This window comes from Chrysemys picta, chromosome 7 (genome assembly GCF_011386835.1).
Source record: "Chrysemys picta bellii isolate R12L10 chromosome 7, ASM1138683v2, whole genome shotgun sequence".
Lineage (NCBI taxonomy): Eukaryota > Metazoa > Chordata > Testudines > Emydidae > Chrysemys > Chrysemys picta.
Window position 1 is genome coordinate 65,001,963 of NC_088797.1, and position 22,260 is coordinate 65,024,222.

Consider the following 22,260-nt stretch of genomic DNA (forward strand, 5'->3'; position numbering starts at 1 on the left):
GTGGTTATCCAAAGCTATTGTAAAATATTTATAAATATATATTTAATGACTAGCTTGTTTAACTTATCTTACATTGCTTATTTAAATCTTTTTACTCTATTTCTGTAGTGGGCTTGGTTTTATGGCTTACTTTACATGTATATTGTCTTAAAATGCCCATCCAGTTGGGATGCTCTTAATGATATTCATATGAGACATTTCTGGTCTTTGCCTTATTGAAACTGTATCACAATAATTATTCAACCATGTAAGAGAAATTTTAGCACTATATTTAAATTAATTTTGAGTCACTTTATACTAGAGCTAGTAATTTTAGGTGAACTGTGTAATGTAATTTAATTATATATATATATATATATATTTCTTGCACTTCACTATATATATGTGTGTGTGTGTGTTAACTGGAGAATTGCAGTCAGGCAAGCCTTTAATAGATCTGAAGGCTAGAAAGAAACATTATGATCAACTAGTCTGACCCCCTGCAGAACACAGGCCAGAGTGTCATCAGTGATTCCAGCACCTAGCCCAACAACTCCTGGAGAATTATTGATGTTATTTAGTATTGGTATTATGGTAGTGCCTAAAGGCCAACCAGTTCAGGGGCCCATTGTGCTAGATACAATCCCTGCCCCCAAAGTGCTTACAGACAAACAAGGGAGCCTTGATGAAGGGGAGGAGGAAGACTGGGTAACAAAAGTAATATGCATAGGAAGACAGTTGATTTGTCTCATGGCAGCCTTGAAGTCCTTTCATATGTTGTCCTTTACTCTCCTCATGGGAATGCCGAGGTAGAGTCTCTCTCTTCATCACCATTTGGGTGGGTGGGAAGGCCTTTTCTCTCTTCCCACCCAGACAAGCAACAAAGAATGCCATTTTCATTAATTCCGGCCTGCTCTACACTACTGAATTAGGTTGACGCAACGCAGCTTACGTTGACCTAACTATGTAAGTGTCCACACTAAAATTTTGCTCCTGTCGACATAACTGTCTTGCTACACCAACTTAATAACTCCACTCCAGGAGAGGCGTAGAGTCCATGCTGATGTGGTTGGGTTGACACAGTGTCAGTGTAGACACTGTGTTGCTTCCAACGACTGTTACTGGCTTTCAGAAGCTGTTCTACAATGCCCCACACTGGGCTTAAATTGCAGCAAAGGAGGTTTAGGTTGGATATTAGGAAAAACTTCCTAACTGTCAGGGTGATTAAGCACTGGAATAAATTGCCTAGGGAGGTTGTGGAATCTCCATCATTGGAGATTTTTAAGAGCAGGTTAGACAAACACCTGTCAGGGATGGTCTAGATAATACTTAGTCCTGCTATGAGTGCAGGGGACTGGACTAGATGACCTCTCAATGATTCAATGATAGTCCAGTTACTACAAGTGCTCCTGGTGAGGACAGGCACTGCCGACACAAGGCAAAAGTGATTTAATTACTGCGGCGGCTGTATCCTGACATAACTTGAGTTGACATAATTTTGTAGTGTAGACATACCCTCAGGGGTGCCCTGAAGCATGGTGGTGTAACTAGCACGGTTTCATGCCACAATATGGAGAGGACCTTTGAGGTAAGGTCCCCTAACATAAATCCCAGTCCTTTGAAACTCCATATTACTTTCCTCCCAATTTATCTGTAGACATACTTGGCTAAATAGGAAGGAGGGAAATAATAGGGCAGGGTGACTAGTGACTAAGTGACACTGTTCCTTTTGAGTCAGTACTGAACCAAACTGCCGCACCATATTAGCAGATGACACAGTGCTGCACAAAATAGTGTTGGCACTTCAGTAGGTGGTATTGTGTTCTTTGCATGGATATGAAGCCAGTGCCCTAGCACAGCGTCATCTCATCACTTCACTATACTTTTTTTTTTCTGGTGGGATAGAGGAGAATTTTAGGAAAATTTCATTACATCATTATTCTTGCATCAATAATCTGTTAAGTGTTTTAATCCCATCAGTAATTATCAGTCTGTGCATTTGTAGAATACCATCTTTTCCCCAACTTAATAAACACGCCTTTAATGTTCACCCTGCAGAGACATTACTCGTGATTTGTTTTTGACTGGCTGGGACATGTTGTAACTCTATCATTTTAGTTAAAAAGTCAACCTGAATGCACTTCAATTGGATTATGTTTGACAGATGATTGTAAAAGACCAGACTGAAGCTCTGGGTTTGGCCAAGGTAGGGCATGTCAGGTCTGTGCCAGTTGTATCTTTAGAGAGACAAGGTGGGTGAGGTAATAGCTTTTATTGGACCAGGAGACAAGCTTTAGAGTTTATGCAAAGCTCTTCTTTAGGTCTTGGAAAGGTACTTAGTGTCACAGCTAAATACAAGGTGGAACAGATTGTTTAGCATAAGTAATTAGCATATGTTGCAAGAGACCATTCAAGGTGAAGTAGGTAGCCAATACCTCTGCAGTCATCAGGGCCGGCTCCAGTTTTTTTGCGCCCCCAAGCCAAAAAAAAAAAAAAGCTGCACCTTGTATTTCTCTGTGACACTCTGACTATCTTTCTCAAACCTGAAGAAGAGCTCTGGGTACCTTGAAAGCTTGTCTCTCTCATCAACAAAAATTGGTCCATAAAAGATATTACCTCACCCACCTTGTCTCTCTCATATCCTGGGACCAACACCGCCACAACACCACTGCTAACAGTTGTGCTTTAGAAAGTCACAAATGCTTTGCAGAAAACCTATCCATTGGAAAGATTACTCCATGATAACATATGTTTGAGGAAAGGTTTTGTACTTTATCTGTTACGTCTCTACACAAATGGCAAATATTATAGTCATCATTCTTCCTTCTTGCCGTTTAACCCGATAGTCTCACTGGAGCCATAATTTATCGATTGCTGGGAGTGCTGTGGGAAATAGTATGAATCAACTACAGTGATGATTGAGGTAGGACTGGCTGGGTTTGAAAGCTGAGACATTGGCTGTTTCTAGGGATGCACAAGGTATTTGAGCAGCCAACTGTCTGTAAGAAAATCTCTTCAGCAGCTGGAGGATGTAACCCGAATAGCATTTCCAAATTCAGTAGGGACAAGTTTAGCACCAGCTGTGCATTTTGTGTAAGGTGATGACCACATGCCCTAGTCTGACTTTGCAGAATCCATTTCAGTGGCCTGCTCTTCTCTATACAATGTGGTGTCAATGTCTGGAGGAATGTGAGCTAGATCACTCTTCACACAACATAGAGCTGCACGGATGAGAATAAAACATCTGCCTGTCTGCTCCTTGGATACTATACTGGTAGCAAGTGGCCTCTCCCAATATAGGGCTAGATTGGGATGCCCTTACTCCACATGGAGTGAGGTCTACTCAGTGTAAGTCCCATAGAATGCAGTGGAAGTTTTCATGGAGTAAGGTGTACTATCCAAACATCAATAAGGGCATCACTATCTGGCCTGATTTTTAGAGGTGCTGAGCCTGCCCCAGCTCCCATGGATTTCAGCTGGAATTGTGGAGAGACAGCCCTTCTGTAAACCATGCCTTCGATAGGTCTCCCTGATCTCTCTCTTTTCCTCTCTCAGTGATTCTGTGGGCTACTCAGCTGGGATCATACCTGCTGATCTTGAATGCTGCAGGAAGTAAAACAGCACATGGTCCCTCCAGATGGGTCTATATTGCTCTATAGAGTATCAGATGTTCTTGTGACATCAGCTACTTGCTGTATCTCTGTTGATGAGTATTGTGTGTGTGTGTGTGTGTGTGGTCACTGAAGGGGAGAGCATGGAGTGGATTCTCTTTATTGTGCAGTAATATTGTGGTTAATTGCAAAGTCTGGTTACAGCTGCTGATGTTGCTGTTCTTTAAAGTGGAAAATGGGCTCACCAAAGAAGTTACCTACACTGCATTGAAGGTTATGGTCAGGGGTTAAAGTTCAGGGGAACACAGCCCTTGCTCCCCTGCTAAAAGTACATGGGAGTTCCCCCTCTTCCTCTTGGCTTGGGAGACCATTTTTCCAACTGTAAGCAGGATCTGAATGAATTCTCCCCTGAGAGCTAGCTGGGAGTGGGAAAGACTTCAGGAGCAAACTGTATTTACATGAACACACCTACTCTGCTTAGGTATCCATCAGATAGAGCAGTGTGGTTCAAAATAATCAACTTTGGCTGGTGTTGGGTTACAAATCACTTGAGTACTGAATGCAGGGGTAGTAAAATGCTGTTACCAATGTTGTTGTCATTATTATATGAATAAAGGGGAGCAGAACTGTGCTTAACCTGTCCCAAATGAGGGGGTCATCCTCAGCTGAAAGGACCTGGTTAAGCCAGGGGCTTGAATGCCAGATCCCTGTGAAACTAAGTGGGTGGGGACAGGTGTCCCAGCCAGGAGGTATGGACTCTCTCTAAGGGTCCCTGGTCTGGTTTAACCTGTTCCTTCCCACTGTTCAAAGAAAGAGCTAAATAGGCTTCATTAGGAGCCTCTTTGTTATGTTAAAGTGCTCAAATGAGAGCTGAAATCACTTGAAATGGGGCAGTGTTTCTGCCCAGCCTGCAAAGAATTGAAAATTACTAAGAGACTGATGTGCAGAGGTTGCAACAGAAGGTGACTGACAGCTGATGAACGAGTGGCTGGCAGGGCGGCAAGCAGAATGAGCGGCTGGTGGGGCGGCCAGGCAGCGAGGAAGCGCAAGCAAGGTGCCTTCGTCCCCAGGTGGGAGGTGAACTCACACAGATACACCTCTGAATCCTGAACATGAGGTGGAAGGCATTGCCCCATGCGCTCTGGGGTGAGTGTCCTGCTCACAGTTTTATGATTATGAATCCTGCTTCTGGCATCTGGTGACTTCCCTCCTTTCATTAAAAGTTTATTTTCTACACTCAGACTCTGTTCTTGGGAGTGGGGAAGTATTGCCTCTCAGAGGTGCCCAGGGGTAGTGTGTAATTGTCCTAGGTTACTGGGTGGGGGCTCGAGCTGGTTCTGTGTGGTATTGTTGAAAAGGAACCCCTAGATATTGAACCCGGCCCTGGTTGCTGCCAGCTCCACCTGGCAGAAAGGTTACACAACTATTGCGCCCCTTCCTTCTTGGTTGCCATGGTGAGCACTCACTCACTCACCTGGCAGGGTTACAAAATAGCTGTTAAAACATGGCTTTGTCAGGTAATGTAAGTTGGATTGCAATGATGTCTCCAAACTGTGAAGGTACACTCCATACACACACACCCCTCCCCAGTATCAGTATCATAGAGTCTGGCTATGGAATTCCTGTGCAGAAGAGGATGGGTGTCAGAGCCCTGAGAATGAGTGTGTATGTGTGCTGAGTGGGAAGATCTCACCACTTCCATGCTGGAAGAGGAAGATTTAAGGCCTGATCCGAAGCCAGCTCTGCCATTCCCCAGTAAGTAACCTGAGGGCACCTGTCTGAATGTAGCTGAAAGAGGATGTGAAAGACCAGAACAAAAGGAGCTGTAGCTTCTGTAAAGTATAGAAAGTGGCTGACCAAGAAAAGCAAGATACTGAAGTGGCTCTGCTTGGGCTTGTGTCCTGAGTGAGTTGGGTTAGAGGACACCAGACCCTCTTTGCTAAGACATTGAATTAAGATAATTTATATGGCTATGGTGAGGTTAACAGGATTTGCAGGACTGGGCCCTTACTCTTGTGAGCATTCCCACAGACTTGTCCAAAGCTGACTCATGAGCAAGGGTTTGCAGAATCAGGAGTCTAATCTGTTACTCAACTGTGGGAGGAAAATTTCCCTTTATTGTATGAGTAGGCATTTTGGGCCCAATATGGACCGCAACATATAGCTATGGGGAGCATGGCAGACAGTGAACACACAGAAATCAATTTTCTATGGCTTCTGCACCCCTACTGCCTGGAAATATTTTGTTGCTGAATTGGGCCCTTTATTTACTAGTTACGAATTTTATGTGCCACTTTAATAGTGTGCATTGTAACTATTTAAAGACCTGCATTAAACAGGCCCAGACATTGTGTTAACAATCTGCACGTTACGATGTATTTTTTGTAACTGCTTGTTATAGCATCAGCTATTAAGAATTTATTACTAGTGCATTTTAGACCGTGCTTTACAGTAACTTTAATTACAGCCATCTAGCTATCATTAAATAAATATTCATCAAGAGCAGGAACCCCAGGGTAAAGTGACCCGAAAGGCTTTTACCTGCCAAGACCGGAGGTCAGGCCCTTAGGTGTCAATGATGCCATTGGCATTTGCAAGGAAACACAAACATTTAAAGCTGTGCAGGGAGCTGTGTTCCTCCCCTGTGCTAGGTGTTCATGAGGTCATCAGCTGGAGCATGAGAGAAACAGAGCCCTGAGGGCCTGAACTTAGCTCTTGGCAGAGGAGTGAAGGAAGCAGCATGGGCCAAATCCTGCAGTCAGTCCCCCTTCAGCCCATTGAAGACGGTTGGATTTTTGGCAGAGCAAGTACAGGAGAATGGCTGCGGGATGGCGGCCTGGAACAGAAACTGTAATGACTGCACGTGCAACAGAGCCCTGCTTCTGGGAGCTGGCTGAGCTCCCTCCATTCCCATCAACCTGAGCAGCAAAGTGAAACACTTAGGCTCTGGTACAACTTCAGATACGGTGATTATGAATGTGAAAAATCCAAAGGCTCTAACTGGTCCAAAATGCATCTGCCATTTCTTCCGTAATGAAACCCATGCCACAGACACTCCACAGGCTCCTAGTCAGCTTCTACTCCCAAGTTTAATGCCTTGGTCACAGTCTTCAAAGCCAGGGATGGATCAGCTGTGTTACACACTACCTTTCTTTCCACCAACCACCAGGACAGTTGCATCCCTCCGGGACAATGCCCAGGTTGAAGCATGTGAGAACCAGCTGAAAATGCATTCTTGTTCCAGGGGATCTGGCTGAGGAACGAACGTCTGGAGGAGAGGAGATGAATCCAGTCTGCCCACCTTTAGGAAATGCTGCAATTGCTTCCTCTTTAATAAACCTTTCCCACCATAACCAAAACAACAGTCACAACTTCAAATCCTACCCCAGCGGAGCTTTCCATTACCTGAAAAAGGAGAGGAACCAGACACTCCTTGAAGTCTACTTTACATGGATGGTGATCAGATACTATAGTCGTGAGCAGCAGCACAAAACTGCAAGATAGAAACTGTTAGTGATTCAGGGATCTCAAACATTTTCTCTGTGAAGCACTTCAGTCTGCATTAAAAGTGTGACCGTGAACAACAACTGTCCTGCCCAGCTCAGATGCTGGTATTTCAAATGAAGAAAAATTGAGAGGTGCTTTTCATAGGTTTGCTCACAGCTATAGTCTATAGTTCATGCCCTTCACCCAAACTGGCCTTACAGACAAACTTTAAGTGGTATTTAGGAAGGCAGACTTCAGTGGGAGGTTTGGTTTGTGGGGACAGGAGAGGTATATGCTGCCATTTTAAGTTTAAAACCCAGAGATTTGCTTGCTTTGCTGCTCTGCTCCAAGTTTTCTGTCGCTCTCTGTTTTGGATTGTGATAAAAATGATAATACGGCCCCTCTGTGGGCTGCCACATTGTTGCATTAGATCTCTAGACTACAATTAAGGTATGTCTACACTACCCGCTGGATCGGCGGGCAGTGATCGATCCAGCGGGGGTCAATTTATTGCGTCTAGTCTAGATGCGATAAATCGACCCCCGGGTGCTCTCCCATCAACTCCCGTACTCCACCGCCGCAAGAGGCATAGGCAGAGTCAATGGGAGTGGCAGCTGTTGACTCACCGCAGTGAAGACACCGTGGTGAGTAGGTCTAAGTACGTAGACTTCAGTTACGTTATTCACGTAGCTGACGTTGCGTAACTTAGATCGACCCCCACCCCCCTCCCCCAGTGTAGACCAGGCCTAAGTAATCTCAGAGAATTTCATAGGACTATTGACTTCTCTTTCAGGAAAAATGCCTGGGTGCTGTGAGGATATGTGCACTGTTTCTTTAAATCTGTAGGAGGTCATGATGGTAAATGCCTGCCTGAGTCCTACCTACCCTACAACTTCTTCTACCATTGGATTAATGCCAATGGTGAATTATGTGCAATAGGCTTCTTGAGGTGAACTCAAGCTCTATTAGAATTGGGGGAGCCTCAGTTTTCACTGTTTGATAAGGCAAATCATCCCTTGTCCCAGGTGACATTTTATGCATTGGGGCAGAGTGGCTGGGGCCTGGAAAGGTTGAGAGTTTTGGTTTGGAATTCCAGCTCCAATTCCATCCCCTTGAACTTTGGGAAATTTGCATCCAGATCCAAATGTCATGGCTAGTACATCCTCCTAGTATGGACTCCAACCATCCAAACGTTCCCAAACATGGAGAAGATTTGGATCTCAGTTCATTGAGGCTCACCTCTAATTTAGATAGTCCCCCAAACATAGGATGCTTATCTCATCGAGCCAAATTATATGAGACTATACAATTCATTTAGAACATTTTCTCTTCCCACTTCAAGACTTCTACTTGAAGTGATGCTTGCATCAAATTTGGCTCTTCCTGTAGATAGCGGTAAATTTTGGAAGTAGGATTCTGAACCTGCCTCCTGTATGCAGGTTTTACGCAGGTGTAACTATAGTGACTCTGGTGGCATTATTCCTGATTTGCACAAGCATTAATGATCTGGATGGTGGGATGAATTGCACCCTCAGCAAGTTTGCAATGACACTAAGCTGAGGGGAGAGGTAGATACGCTGGCAGACAGGGATAGGGTCCAGAGTGACCTTGACAAATTGGAGGATTGGGCCAAAGAAATCTGATGAGGTTCAACAAGGACAAGTGCAGAGTCCTGCACTTAGGAAGGAAGAATCCCATGCAGTGCTACAGGCTAGGGACTGACTGGCTAAGCGGCAGTTCAGCAGAAAAGGACCTGGGGATTACAGTGGATGAGAAGCTAGATATGAGTTAACAGTGTGCCCTTGTTGCCAAGAAGGCTAATGGCATATTGGGCTGTGTGACAGGGTGCAAAGCAGAAAGCTGCTTAGCCAACCCTCTGTCACTCCAGCTCCAATTAAGGGAGGTGAATTGGAGCTGGGTAGATCACCTGGCCCTGATTGGGGAACCTGGAACAGCTGCTGCCTCATCAGGCTGGGGCTGGATAAAAGCCCCAGGGAAAGGAAGCCAGGGAGGAGCTGGGAAGAGGGGAAGCTGCACTAAGGGAAAGCAGGGAGGAGTAGCTTGTCCCCTCTCTCCTGCTGGTAGAGAAGCAGAAAGGGATTGTGTGTATTGTGGTGAAAAGGTGGTGGGAATGCTACTTGTAAAATAAAGCACCAGGTGAGCACTGCAACAAAAGACTCTGAGTGACTTTCTCAGCCCAGCAGGGGCAGGAGCCAGGTGGGCTCAGCAGGGATCCCGCTACAGGATGCATTAGTAGGAGCATTGCCAGCAGATGGAGTGAAGTGATAATTCCCCTCTATTCGGCACTGTGAGGCCACATCTGGAGTATTGCCTCCAGTTTTGTGCCCCCACTACAGGAAGGATGTGGACAAGTCCAGCAGAGGGCCACAAAAATGATTAGGGGGCTAGGGCACATGACTTACGAGGAGAGGCTGAGGGAACTGGGGTTATTTAGTCTGCAGAAGAGAAGAGTGAGGGGGGATTTGATAGCAGCCTTCAACTACCTGAAGGGAGGTTCCAAAGAGGATGGAGCTAGGCTGTTCTCAGTGGTGGCAGATGACAGAACAAGGAGCAATGGTCTCAAGTTGTAGTGGGGGAGGTCTAGGTTGGATATTAGAAAAAACTAGGAGTGTGGTGAAGCACTGGAATGGGTTACCTAGGGAGGTGGTGGAATCTCCTTCCTTAGATTTTTTTTAAGGCCCAGCTTGACAAAGCCCTGGCTGGGATGATTTAGTTGGGGTTGGTCCTGCTTTGAGCAGGGAGTTGGACTGGATGACCTCCTGAGGTCTCTTCCAAACTTAATCTTCTATGATTCTATGAGCAGGGGCAAAATCAGGCCCTTGCTACATTCCAAAGTGATTCTCTCATCCTGTGGGTTACAGTCTAATGAGCACAATGCCAGAATAAATCTCCATTGGCCTCCTTATAGGGAATACAACTGCCCTTGCCTGGTAGAAGAAATATGTGTCACTTTGATTTTGTTTTGGACTGTAAGTGACCAGATGGCTTCATTTCACTTATATCAATAGTTCTCTCAACCTTTTTCATATCAGGACTGCCCCTAGGTGTCTCACTCTCATCTAAATGGGACCTCCCACTGTCCCAGTTAGCAAGTGTTGTGACCACTGGTTGTTTGCTCACATGATGTTTATTTGCATCTCCGCTGGGGGTTGTGGCCCTCAGTTGGAGAACCCATGATTTACACCATCTTATTAGCAGACAGTGTTTGTTTCGGGTACTCTTGCAGAGAAGCACAAATTTTGGATTATTCACAGCTGATTTGGGCTGATTTCTTCCAAGCAGGTACAGAAATGAAAAGGTAACTGATGGTGATGTGAGTTAAATGCCAGTGTGATGGCTGTGCAGGAAAGGGGTTTGTTAGGATCTTATCCCCACCAGGTAAATTCTCATAGCAAAAAAACATTCTCTCTTTAGCAGCCGCTGCTGGCGTTTGGGATGACTGTCGTACCCAAAGGAACTTCTAAAAGCATGTCATGCTGACCCACCAGGCATAAGCCTTCTGCTATTTAACATACGTGCTTCTTTTCGAGAGCTGTCAACCTGGACATCTTGTCACCACAGCGAGCAGGTCCGACTACAGTTAGCTAGATGACAGAAGGACTAAATGCAGCTGCTTCCTGTCCCTCATCCACTCCTCTCACCCATTGCTAGGTTTACACCCTTGTTCCTTTTCTCAGTCTACCCACTTTTCCAGATTGGCTCAGCTGATCTCTGTCCCAAATAGTCTGAAACAGAATGATGTTTATTACTTTTATTGCCAGAGCCTTATCGTGCTAGGCATTGTACAAAACCACAACTATAATCCACACCTACTCCGTGTGGGGATCTGTTCCCCTCTAGTGGTGGCCGGGCCATATATAGAGGTCGATGAGCCTGCTATATCTTTTAGCTCAGGCTGTAAAGGTTTGTGGTTTAAGAGCCAGAGGTCCCAGGTTCAATCCCATTACTTGTAAAGAGACAACGCTTGCCCCAAAGAGTTTACTGACAAAGTACTTATTTAGCAGATATAAAGTGAGGCTCTTCTCTCCTGTATTAGCTCTAAAGTGCTTCCCTATTTAAACTGCCGAAAAAGAAGGGGTTAACTTTCCTGTCTATAAAGGTCATTGCTAGAGGTTGCTTCCTGCCATGTCTGTTTCTTTAGGGCTAGCTGTAGTGTTGCTGCCTCTGTTCCTGACCCATAGCCTTTGCTGTAAGTTGTGGTGTACCAGTAGCTCTGTGCTACGAGCTTCAGGAAAGCGATGACTTGGATATCTCTATGTTTACACAGAAGGGAGGCTTTTACATTTAGTGAAGGAGTAGGAGGAATGAAGGGAAATGGCAGGAGGTTGACAGTGAATATATTAAGAACTGGCATTTTATGGCAGTCTGAGTCATTACTAAATTTAGCCTGTGACGCAGGCATTAATATCTCCATTTTACAGATGGGAAAACTGAGGCAATGAGCAGTTATGTGACCACAGGTTATTAGCTTAGCCGGGGCAGAGCTATGCAAAATGTTGGTAGTGAAACCCGAATCCAGGCAAAGTCCAAAACTTGGGAGAGATTTGCCCAAAGTTACATCTGTCTCCCAGGGAATCTGGGCCAGTCTAGGGTCTGAGGCACAAAGTGGGGAAAAATTAGTGTTTCTGCATGATCCCCACTCCAAAATGATGCTTTGGGCTGAGTGTTGTTTTGAGTTTTGGGGTTCACTTGACCTGAAGTTCAGAAAGAAATTCAGGATGTGCAAACCCAAATCAAGGAAGATGTGACCCCTTGAGTACTGAAATATCACAGCTCCAAATGCTGCTCTCCAGGACTCCTGGCTCCTTCCGAGACAAAACTGGGGAAACTTGTACATTCCCTGATGCTGCTGCTATGGGATCCCCATCATATACTAGGCATGCACCTGCATTAAATGCCGTGCCTGCCTCTGAATTTTGATTTCTCAGTGGCTCTTCACCTCTTTACCCACTAATCCGAACAGCATGACTGCCTCTTGCAAAGGCCAAGATTCAGCATATCAGAGCCTTCAGAAGTGCGGCTTCAGCAGCATGTTCCTTCCACCAGTCTCTTTTGGCAAAGAGATGAGCCGTGCCACTTGTAACAACATCCTGTCTTTTAGGTTTCCGACTGGATAATAGGCAAAGGTTGACACCTCCCTGCCCATTGCGAAGTAGACACAGAACAGGAGAGAGGAATGGAAATCCTCTCACGATGGGAGACTTACAACAGACAGAAGCAATTCAGCTGTTTTGTTTTATTCCCACAGTAAGGCCACAAGCCACCTGTTAAATCAGGTTTGTGAGCTAAAGCTTATTGGAATTTGAGACGCTTCAGTCTTGGTGCTCGGGTATGGATCAATAAAGGCTTCTCCGATAACAGTGACAAAATGCATGTGCTAGCCATGCAATCCCAGGTGCCCCTCATAAATCATTAAAATACTGGCCTGTTATAATCAGACCCCTGGGTACAGAGTAATGCACCATTTAAGAACTAAAAATAATAAAGTAAATTAGTACAAAGGTCAAACTGAGCTTGAACAGACTGGGACTTGCTGGCTCATCCTCTCACAGTCTAAAAAATACAGTGGAAATAAATGAAATCCCAATCACGTAAGCCATCATTGTAAAATCTCACTGTTAAGCCAGCTGTAGTGAAGACAAACAGGAACTGATCAGATTTTGCCTCGTGGGTGACTTTCATCCCAGCATTTGTGCTAATTTGCTGGATTCAAAATATGTCTGTTGTTTTGGATCAGCCTAAGTATAGATTAATTCTTACCACATTTTCTAAAATAACTAACCATTCAAGATAAAAACTATTCAAAACATAACACACGTTGTAAGCAAAAAAGAGAAAAGAACAAGATTTACCCTGGAAAGGAATGGTGTCTATACAAAGAGCAGTATGAGGAACTAGTTAACCATTAAAAAAAAAGAGAGGCACAATTAGAGGGCAATGTATTGGCTAATGTGATTGTGTTCCACTGTATTCTATTGGATGCAATGGCCAACTTTATGAAGGGCATGTCTCCCTCTAGTGGCTGGAGGCCTAAGGAGGCTATAATCACTAATGCTGCTTTAGCTGAAGGAGATGCTCCTTAAACTCAAATGGTAGGGACCTCTTCTTTTTTTTTGAGCAAAAGGATCTGAATTCTATCTACACTTACAGCGTTGTATGAGAGTGAATGTTATGGGATATAAATGGTCTAAGTGACCTTAGTGTGTGGTTTCACTGAAAGCGAGGTTTATGTGGTTACAGAATGATCCCAAAGACTATCTTCTAACTGTTGTGCTCCCATCTGTCTGTATCCACTTGTTGTTGTTTTGTCTTGACTTTATATTTGGGTAATAAGTTCTTGGAGGCGAGGACCATTAAATAGAGTGCCTAGCAATACATATAATTAATAATAACTGGATCCCCTTCATCCCATGTGAGACACTAACATTTGGAGGAGGCAGGGTTTTAAAACTATTTAAAAAACAGTTGGGCACTGAGAATCCTCTCCTGGTTTTTTTTTTTTTTCTAGTGTTATCCTTTTAGTGGTGCTCTGCGTGGGTTCTCCTCAAGCTTCAGTTCTATTTGTGCCATCTATCCCTGTGGCTTCCTTTGCAACAACCGCCCTTCAGTCACAGAGGACTGGGTGCAGCTCTGTTCTGAGCCTACTGAGACTGCTGTTGGACTGGCTACAGGCATTATAGCAAAGACATGTCAGCTGCTTATTGTGGTGTATTGAAAACTGTGTTAAAATGACACTATCACTTTAAGAGTCAGGGGCTTCCTGGTCCTGCTTACAGCCTAGGGGGCTCTATAGGGAAGTGTGTGATCTGGTTCTTAGCAGGCAGTCTGCAAAGAGCCAGGCTAGAGCCAGGGCCGGCTCCAGGCACCAGCTTAACAAGCAGGTGCTTGGGGCGGCCAAGGGAGAGGGGCGGCATTTGCTGCAATTTGGGGGCGGCAGGTCCCTCACTCCCGCTAGCAGCAAAGGACCTGCCGCTGAACTGCCGCCGCCGATCGCGGCTTTTTTTTTTTCCAATTGCCGCTGCCAATCGCGATCGCGGCTTTTTTTTTTTCCAATTGCCGCTGCCGATCGCGATCGCGGCTTTTTTTTTTTTTCCAATTGCCGCTGCCGATCGCGATCGCGGCTTTTTTTTGTTTTGTTTTGTTTTGTTTGGCTGCTTGGGGTGGCAGAAATGCTGGAGCCGGCCCTGGCTAGAGCAAGGTGGCTTGAGTTAGGGAGCAGTCTGCTTTATCTCTGACTGTTTGTTGGTTCTTGTGTGCTAGGGTTTTGCATTTTAAGAAATAAAGTAGTGTCATTGCAATCTTTAAGGGAGAGTATTTGAGTATTGTTTTTTGTTTCTAACTCTTTGGGTAAACCATGAATTTATCCAATCTTGGATCTCACCATTGTGTGAGAAAGGTCCGAGGAACTGGCCCAGGATCTTTTTCACAGCAGAGCACAGCACTGAACAACAGGGTCACTAGACCAAGCCTATTGCTTCCATTGCAAAGCAGTGAAAAAAGTAATCATGAAATGTTAGCAATTAATAATAAATCAAGTAAGAACTAGGTTATTAATCTGGTGAGAAAGAGAAGGGCCTGGTGGGTCTGCCCACGTGGGGGCCAAAGGGTCTAAAGTCAGGACTGGACTTGTTCTAAACTCCTGGGACAATCAAGTTACGGTACTGTACTTGCTGGGCAGAGCTCCAAGGACAATCAAGGTATGGTTCTGTACTTGCTGGGAAAATCTGGCTCTCAGTGACACGAATGTAATCCTACTGAAGCCAATGGGGTTGCACTGCTAGGCTGTAACAGCTGTACATATGTATAAATAGATTAGATATATCAATATCTTAAATGGAACAAAGTTGATAAAAGATGTATTTAATTTCCAACTAAAGCATACAATCATCACTTGATTTGGATTGTTTTTAAACTGGGGAAAATATTGGAATGAGAAAGGAAAGTCAATTATCTCATTCGTCAATATATGCTAGAGGTAGAGTTGTAGCACAGCCTCGTTTGGGGACTTCATGTAGATCCATAGGTCAACAGTGATATTCAGACCAACTTAATTTGCTCACAGGACAAAGGATCGCCTTTTTGGCTGTGTGGTTTTGTATCTTTGTGGTGAATAAAATAAGGAAGAATTTGAACCTTCCTGGTCAAATTGCCCTTGTCCCCCAGCTAGTACTCTGTAGTGTGAGCATTGGGGATGAACTGAGGTCTTGCAGAGAATCTACAGCCAGGATTAGAGTAGTGTGAATCTTTCATAATGAATCCCAAACCCACATGAAATCTCCAGGAGACAGACAATGGAATATTAGGGATTTCCTTAACAGTCTGAATCTTGGACCTGATTTGCCCCCTCTCTTCTCCTCCCCCCCCGGCCCCCAAAAAAAGCATTTTTAGACCAGCTTGGGTCAATGTTATGATATCTAGAACAAACCACTGTTGGATGGGAAACAACTTTCCTGACCCACAAGAGTTTTCAAGATATCAAAAAACTTTCCAGGACCAAATCAGAAGAAGTCAAAATCTTGAAAATTTTTGTAAATGGATAATCCAAAAACTTAAGTGGGCCAACTGACACTTTTCATTTCAATAACCCGTAAAAATTACATTTTGATTGAGCCTTTTTTATTTTAACTTTTTTTAACTATAAATAATTAAAATTTCTAAACAAAAAGCTATTTTAAACCAGCAAATGAAAATTTTCTTTTAAAAAAATGTCAAAACAGGATATTTTAACAGTTTCAAACTTCTCTTTTCAATTTTTTTTCCAAATCGGAGATTCATTGAAACTGACCCTTTCTAAACAAAAACTGTTTGCCGAAAAATCAACGTTTTCTGATGAAAAAATGTTGTGTCTGAAAATTCTGGACTAGATCTAGACCAACTCATAGGAAACTGTGGCTTATGACCCCTGAACTACATGAAAATTGGCAGTTTTGGCTGTGTTTTGTTCTGAGTTTGGGGGCTACTTTTTTTTCTTTCGTATGGCTGGTGTAGAGCAGCAACTACAATTTCACCTGAAGTTGATCAAGCCAAATGGCTACATCAGGAGTAGCAGAATTTTTTGCAGTGACACCTCCTTCATATTTATAAATTGGGCAGTAGGTAATGATATGTTCGATGGTCTGTCATGGGGAACCACACTCAGACACTGGGGAGTCCTTGATTTTCCATTTGAGCATTAGATATCTGAATCTACTATGGTTGGTTTGAATTCAGTTCAGAGTTGACCAAGATGACCGTGGAAGGTCAAACCCAGGAACCTTCTATGTGGGATCTGGCAAGAGGTGCTTATTTTTTAAGTCTTGCTTAGCCCAATCTGCTTCCCAAGCCTCCTTCTGATCATACCCTGATTGCATGAGGCTAAATGAATGTTCCCACAAAGGCTTGCAGGACTTAAGATGTTGCAGGGGGGCATTGTAAGGTCTTGGTGAATAGGAAGACCTCTGTTTTCCTGGATTCACTGAGCTTCGCGGAATGTTGCAGCAGTTCGGCGTATTGGTGGGGGAGCAATATTAGACAGGACAGGTAGCCATAGTGTTGGAGTCGATTTAAGGGTTCCCGTGATGCACCAGATCACTCTATTCAGCTGGGTGGTCACAAATTGTGTGTGGCTGCATCTGCTCCATACTGGTTCACAATGTTCTGCTACTGAATATACAAGTCCTTTTGCAGATGTTCTCAGAACTAATGCTGATGCACCCCAGGTTGTACCTGCTAGTTTCTGGATTATGCTAGCTCTTGTTTTTATCTTTGCAGCTACCTTCTCAAAATGATCATGGAAGAAGAGGGTGCGGTCGAGTTTCACTCCAAGATATGTAGGAGTGTAATCGTGTTGCACATTTTTACCACAGAAAGCTACTTTCAGTGTGTTTTTGGCACTCCTATTATCAAGATGAAATGTGCTTACTATTGTTTTTCCAGGATTTGGTTTGAGCCTCCATTTCCGGAAATATTGTTCCATATTTTGGAGGTCCTAAGTTAATGCTTTCTCAATGTCATGGAGGTTTGATGCTTGGATTGTCATGGCAAGATCATCTGCATATCCAAATTTTCGTGATTTAGTTGGAGGCATGTCACTTATGTAAATATTTTAAAGGGATGGTGCAAGTACAGAGCCTTGTGGTAGCCCATTGTTTGATATGGGGTGAGCTGGTCTTATTACCCAGGTACATCCATAGGCGTCTGTTACTCAGCATGGTCCACAGTAGGCGAAGTGTTTGGTAGCAAGGTATAATTTTAGCAAGTTTCAGCATTGGGCCCTTAATCCATACAGTATCATATGCAGATGACAGGTCAAAAAATACTGCGCCAGTCTTTAGGTTTTTTTATAGCCAGCCTCAATGTGAGTTGTGAGTGCCAGAACTTGGTCACAACAACTACATTTTGGCTGGAAGCCTGCCTGTTCGACAGGGATAATTGGCTCAGTAAAAGGGTGTATTCTTTTGAGGATGATACGTTCAAGAAGTTTATAGGTTGTACACAATAGAGAAATTGGCCTAAAGCTTGGGGCTACTAGGAAGATGAAACTCAGCAAATGTGGGTCTCTCACAAACTGACACCAGAAAACAAAATGTTTGTATGGACCCCTGAGAACTAAACCACTGGGAATCAGACAAGCTCTGTGCACAGTCCTTTTGCCCACAGGTGAGAGTGCTCATCAATGAAACCATAGAGATGCTTTAGAAAGACAGCATGACATATCTTGGTCTCAGATACAATTTGCCCTGAAGTTGATGAGAGTTGTGCATGTGTATCTGAGGGCAGAATATAGCCTGTAGAATGGAAAACAGATGTAATGTGAGTAACTTTCATGCTATACTGAATTGTTTCCATTATTTCGGGTTAAGTAATTCCCCACTATCCAACTCTAAAGTGCAGGCACTGCTGCCTTTATAGGCCCCAGGGAGAGGAAGCAAACTAGTCTTTCATTCTTTCCCCAACCTTACTGCTCATATTTGCTTTCAGTGAATAACTCTTCAAATCCTTAATAATATTTCATTCCGATAAAAGATATTTACTGGGGGGAAGGGGTGTTGTGGCAGTGGTAAGGCTGTGTTTATTATTGTAGAAACAGCACATGACTAGCTTCACAGTAAGGAGAAGCCAGGAACGCAGAGCACTGCAAATCTATCAGAGCAACAGCATGTTTTCCACCTGTTGAGGCAGAGATCACAATACAACAGATGCACATAATAATTACCTGTACCTCAAAGGCAGCTCCAGGTCCTGCAACTTCTGCTCCCTGCCTAGCAGACAGCAGGAGAATGGAATCACAAAACAGGGGCATTGAGTAAGTAGAATGGATATTGCTCCTGAAAGAAAGGAGAGCAGCCACACTAAAGAGAAACCTTAAGGTGGAAGATGTGAAAGAAAGATCAGAGAGAGCATGAAGCTAAGAGAAGAGGGGAGGAGTGTAGCATTGGAGCCTCAGCAGCCAGCTCTATTTTTAAAGGGACAATCATGTTTTTTACACACACGTTTTAAAGACTGCCCTTTTTACTTTAATAACCTCATAGATTATTAAAAACAGAAACAAACCTGCTCTACAAATCTGTTAGGACCCATTTCCCTCTCTGCGATTGCCCCATGATGACTGGTCAGGTTGGGTGTGTGTGGCTGCCATGGAAAAAGCCACAGGAGCAGAAGGTGAGGACTGAGGCCAAAGCTATCCGCAACAAGACCCAGTTCCTCTTTGCCTGCTGTGGCCCCTGGCAGTCCGGCTGCATTGGACTGTGCTACCAGGCACTCCCTCATCTGTGGGTGCCCTGGGAAACCTGGTGGGGGTAAAGGGAGGGGTAACATAAAGGTAAAACAGCTTCAGGTTCTAAGAGTAAATTGCATGGAGCTAGAAGGGGAATGATTTGTATCGCCCTGGTTCTGCCCTTGGCTTAGTCTCCTCCTACCCCTGTGTGGACTGCATGGAGAGAGCTCTGCAAGGCCTGAGTGGCGCAGGGTGGCCAATATCACAGACATGATAGAGTTCCCTTCTACATGAAGGGGGTAGATCTCTATATAAAGGAGCCTGCCATGCATAGATCGGGAGCAAGAGGGATGATCTTCCCCCATGATTTTATCTTGACAGAAGCAGATGATGAGCCCTGTGTGCTGAGTTGGAGTTTTCCTTTAAATTCTTACATAGTGAGGACCATGCTATAAATACTTAGATAAACAGTGTCTCCTTAGTCCTGGGATAGCTCTGTGTATAATTTCCCATGCAGGCAGTAATGTCTGCTGGTCCATTTTAGCAGGAATTAATTTAAATGAATTTCTTAGGTCTGTGCTCTTTGCTCTCAGAGATTGACCGATTGCACGTTCCTACTCATTGCCTTCCCAGCCCTATAGTATGCATTGCCTCAATAATTGCAATTTACAAGGGATTGTCATTGCAAAAATCACATTTCTCATATTCTGCTTGGTTTTAAGTAACCCCTAAGATCACTATAATTGAAAGGAGTTACCAAAAAAAAAATCTTTCTCTATTTTTTCAGTTTGCTTCGTGCATTTGACAGCATTTGTGTATAATCAATTTCATATTTTCCCTGTATATTAGTCAATTATTGAAAAGACTCTTATAAACATCAACAGGGGATCAGGAAAACCTTACAAAATGTTGTGAAGTACGTTATTATAGAATATACTCTTTAAATTAGGAATGTCCTGTCTGGACTGGAACTAAAAGCAACATTGTTTTAATCGTCCTTTTCAATGCAAGTTGCTTTTCCTGATAATCCAACTGGAGAAAGCAATCTAAAGCTTCACAAATGTTTCAGTTTTTGAGAACGACAATGCAGATCATAACATGGCGTAGAGCTGCAGTTGTTCCACCACTCACATAGTTGCCTATGATTAATTTCGTGCTGCCCAGTGCATGTATTAAGTTTAGTGTTATTGGTTTGTAAACAAGCTTAAAAGTACTTGCCTTGAAGTTGCAGCTCCTTCACTGTGCTGTTTTGGATTAATTTTGTTTAAATGATGCCGTTTAGCTTCTTCCTAAGATGTTAGTTACGCAGCAGATTTCCAGACTGCCTGCTACTTTCACGTGTATTCAACTTCTATTTTTAATGAGTTAATTATAAACCTAAAGCATCATCCAGTAAAGGGCAGCTGAGACAACAACAGACAGAAACTGAGATCTAAATGGGATCAGATTCTCAGCTGGTGCAAATTGGTGTAGCTCTGCTAATGTCAATGGAGCTACATTGATTTACACCACCTAAGAATCTGAGCTCCTTGTGCTGTTGAGTAAACCTATCAATTGAAAGCGCCATAAAATATCCCATCCAGCTAGGATTTTTTCAAAGAATCCTAAATAAAAATAGCAATAAAGTGTTCAATGCAGGGAATTTCCTGAGGATTAATGACCAGATGGAATTAATAGCCAGAGGTGCAGACTGGGCCAATCTGTTCCTCCTAGCTGCTCATTAATCCTGGGACAGGACCTCTACCTCAACATGGAGTAAAACACATCTTGCATAGGGAATACAAGTTATTAATTTATTATTTTTCTCTGTGTTTGATGTGCAACAAATTTGTCCCAATCTGGTTGTATCATTGCTTGCGCTCTCTCTCTCTCTCTCTCTCTCTCTCTCTATATATATATATATATATACACAGATATATATATATATATATATAGAGAGAGAGAGAGAGAGAGAATAAGTGTTTACAGCTTATTACTGTACAAAGGAGGAGTTTATGTTAAGAATTTCAGAGTGGAGACAGAGAGCTTTCCTAATGATCTGAGATGTGGTAATTCTGGCTCTAATGGAACACATTCAGCATGGTGTGCTGATTTGCTTTCTTGAAAGGATGATGGGAAAACTTGTGGATTGTATGTAGGATTTTAAATGTGCTGTGTACAATTACCCAGGGTTTAGTTTGCTGGGTTCCTCAGCTCAGCCTCAGGTTTATACTGCCATCTACTGGTGAGAGGGGATCATAGCTCCTAGCATGTTTTCTCATCCTGCTCCCACAGAGAATACTTATTGCAGAAACAGTCTGCAAATCCTTGGGTTGGAATTTGCTATTAGAGAGATGGTGCAAACACCATTCTAGTGATTTTTTTCCCCCCAACCAATCAGCAATTCTGGGAAAATGCACTAGAGTTTCTTCCATGGAAACGAATGGACAGCACTATAGTAAACCATCACAGCTATAGTATCAATGACACTTTAAAGTCCATATAGAATTTTTCCATCATAATAATGAATAACCACAGCAGCTCTGACACACCCATGTGTCTGTCACGCCTTTGGAATTGTGGGTTAATTTTAATGGTATTAAAATATTGGTTCTCTCCTCTTTACAATTCATCTGTTGTACTGTTGTGTAAACATGCAACAATAAAGATATTAAATGTTTTACACAAATTAATCTCCTTAGGTTTTGGTGCTTGGGGATGTCCTGTGGAAAAGATCTTACTGCACCTTCTTCTGGGCAAATGGCAAATATTGCTATTCAGCAAATTCCTTCAGGGTTCAATGGCAGTGTTCCCCTGGGAGGAAAACATTGCCTGAAGGGCTCAGTCCTCCCTCCACTGAAGTCAACGAGAGCTTTGCTGTAGACTTTAATGGTAACAGGATCATGCTTGAGTACTCAAAGATGTCTGGTATACTTCAAAGTTTCATATTCATTTGGTAGGCCAAGGCAGATGGGATCTGCTGGTAATCTGAGAAAATCCTGTAATTGCAGATAGTTCTGCACTTGACTGCCTGGGAGGCTGAAATCTGTCTTATGGACAGCACAGGGAGGGGCAATGCATGCTTTTCCATGCTGCCCTACTCATCTGCCTCTGCCCTGTTCCTGAGCAACCAGCTCAGGGTAGTCTGGTATCCATACCTATTCATTCCTGAAACTGGCAGCAAGGATGGGCACATCAGTGGCAGTTCTGAAGCTGGCTTTATGATGGGGACGCCTGTCTACTGGGGGATGGGACTGGGACGGCAAGATTCATTTCACATAATTACAAGCCAGCGTAGAGCCATCAGATGACCGTGACTGTGGGTCACTGCTACACTGGCCCAGACTTGCTCCAGTGACCTAGAGATAAAAGGTGCTGCACCTATTAGCACTCCCCTTAACAATCCAGTGCCCCAGTGGCTTCTCTTTGTGTTTTCTCATTGCAGATGGGCAAATACTACAAAACATGATCTTTCTGTGAATGTAGTCT

The 22,260-nt window shown here is 43.6% G+C and overlaps 1 protein-coding gene across 14 annotated transcripts in view; it reads right to left on the bottom strand.

Moving 5' to 3' along the window:
• Window positions 1-20,159, bottom strand: part of DUSP13B (dual specificity phosphatase 13B) — a 35,686-nt gene extending 15,527 nt beyond the window's left edge. For 4 of the 14 annotated variants that reach the window (XM_065551679.1, XM_024110041.3, XM_065551681.1 and 1 more), the window contains exons 1-2: window positions 20,011-20,159; window positions 18,298-18,403 (exon numbers count right to left, since the gene is read on the bottom strand). The gene's annotated coding sequence lies outside the window, so the exon portion shown is untranslated. Of the gene's footprint in view, window positions 1-6,995; window positions 7,084-18,291; window positions 18,404-18,629; window positions 19,919-20,010 lie in introns of those variants that run through there. The other 10 variants (XM_042856145.2, XM_024110040.3, XM_065551680.1 and 7 more) reach the window with 6 other exon arrangements.
• Window positions 20,160-22,260: the final 2,101 nt, after the last annotated feature.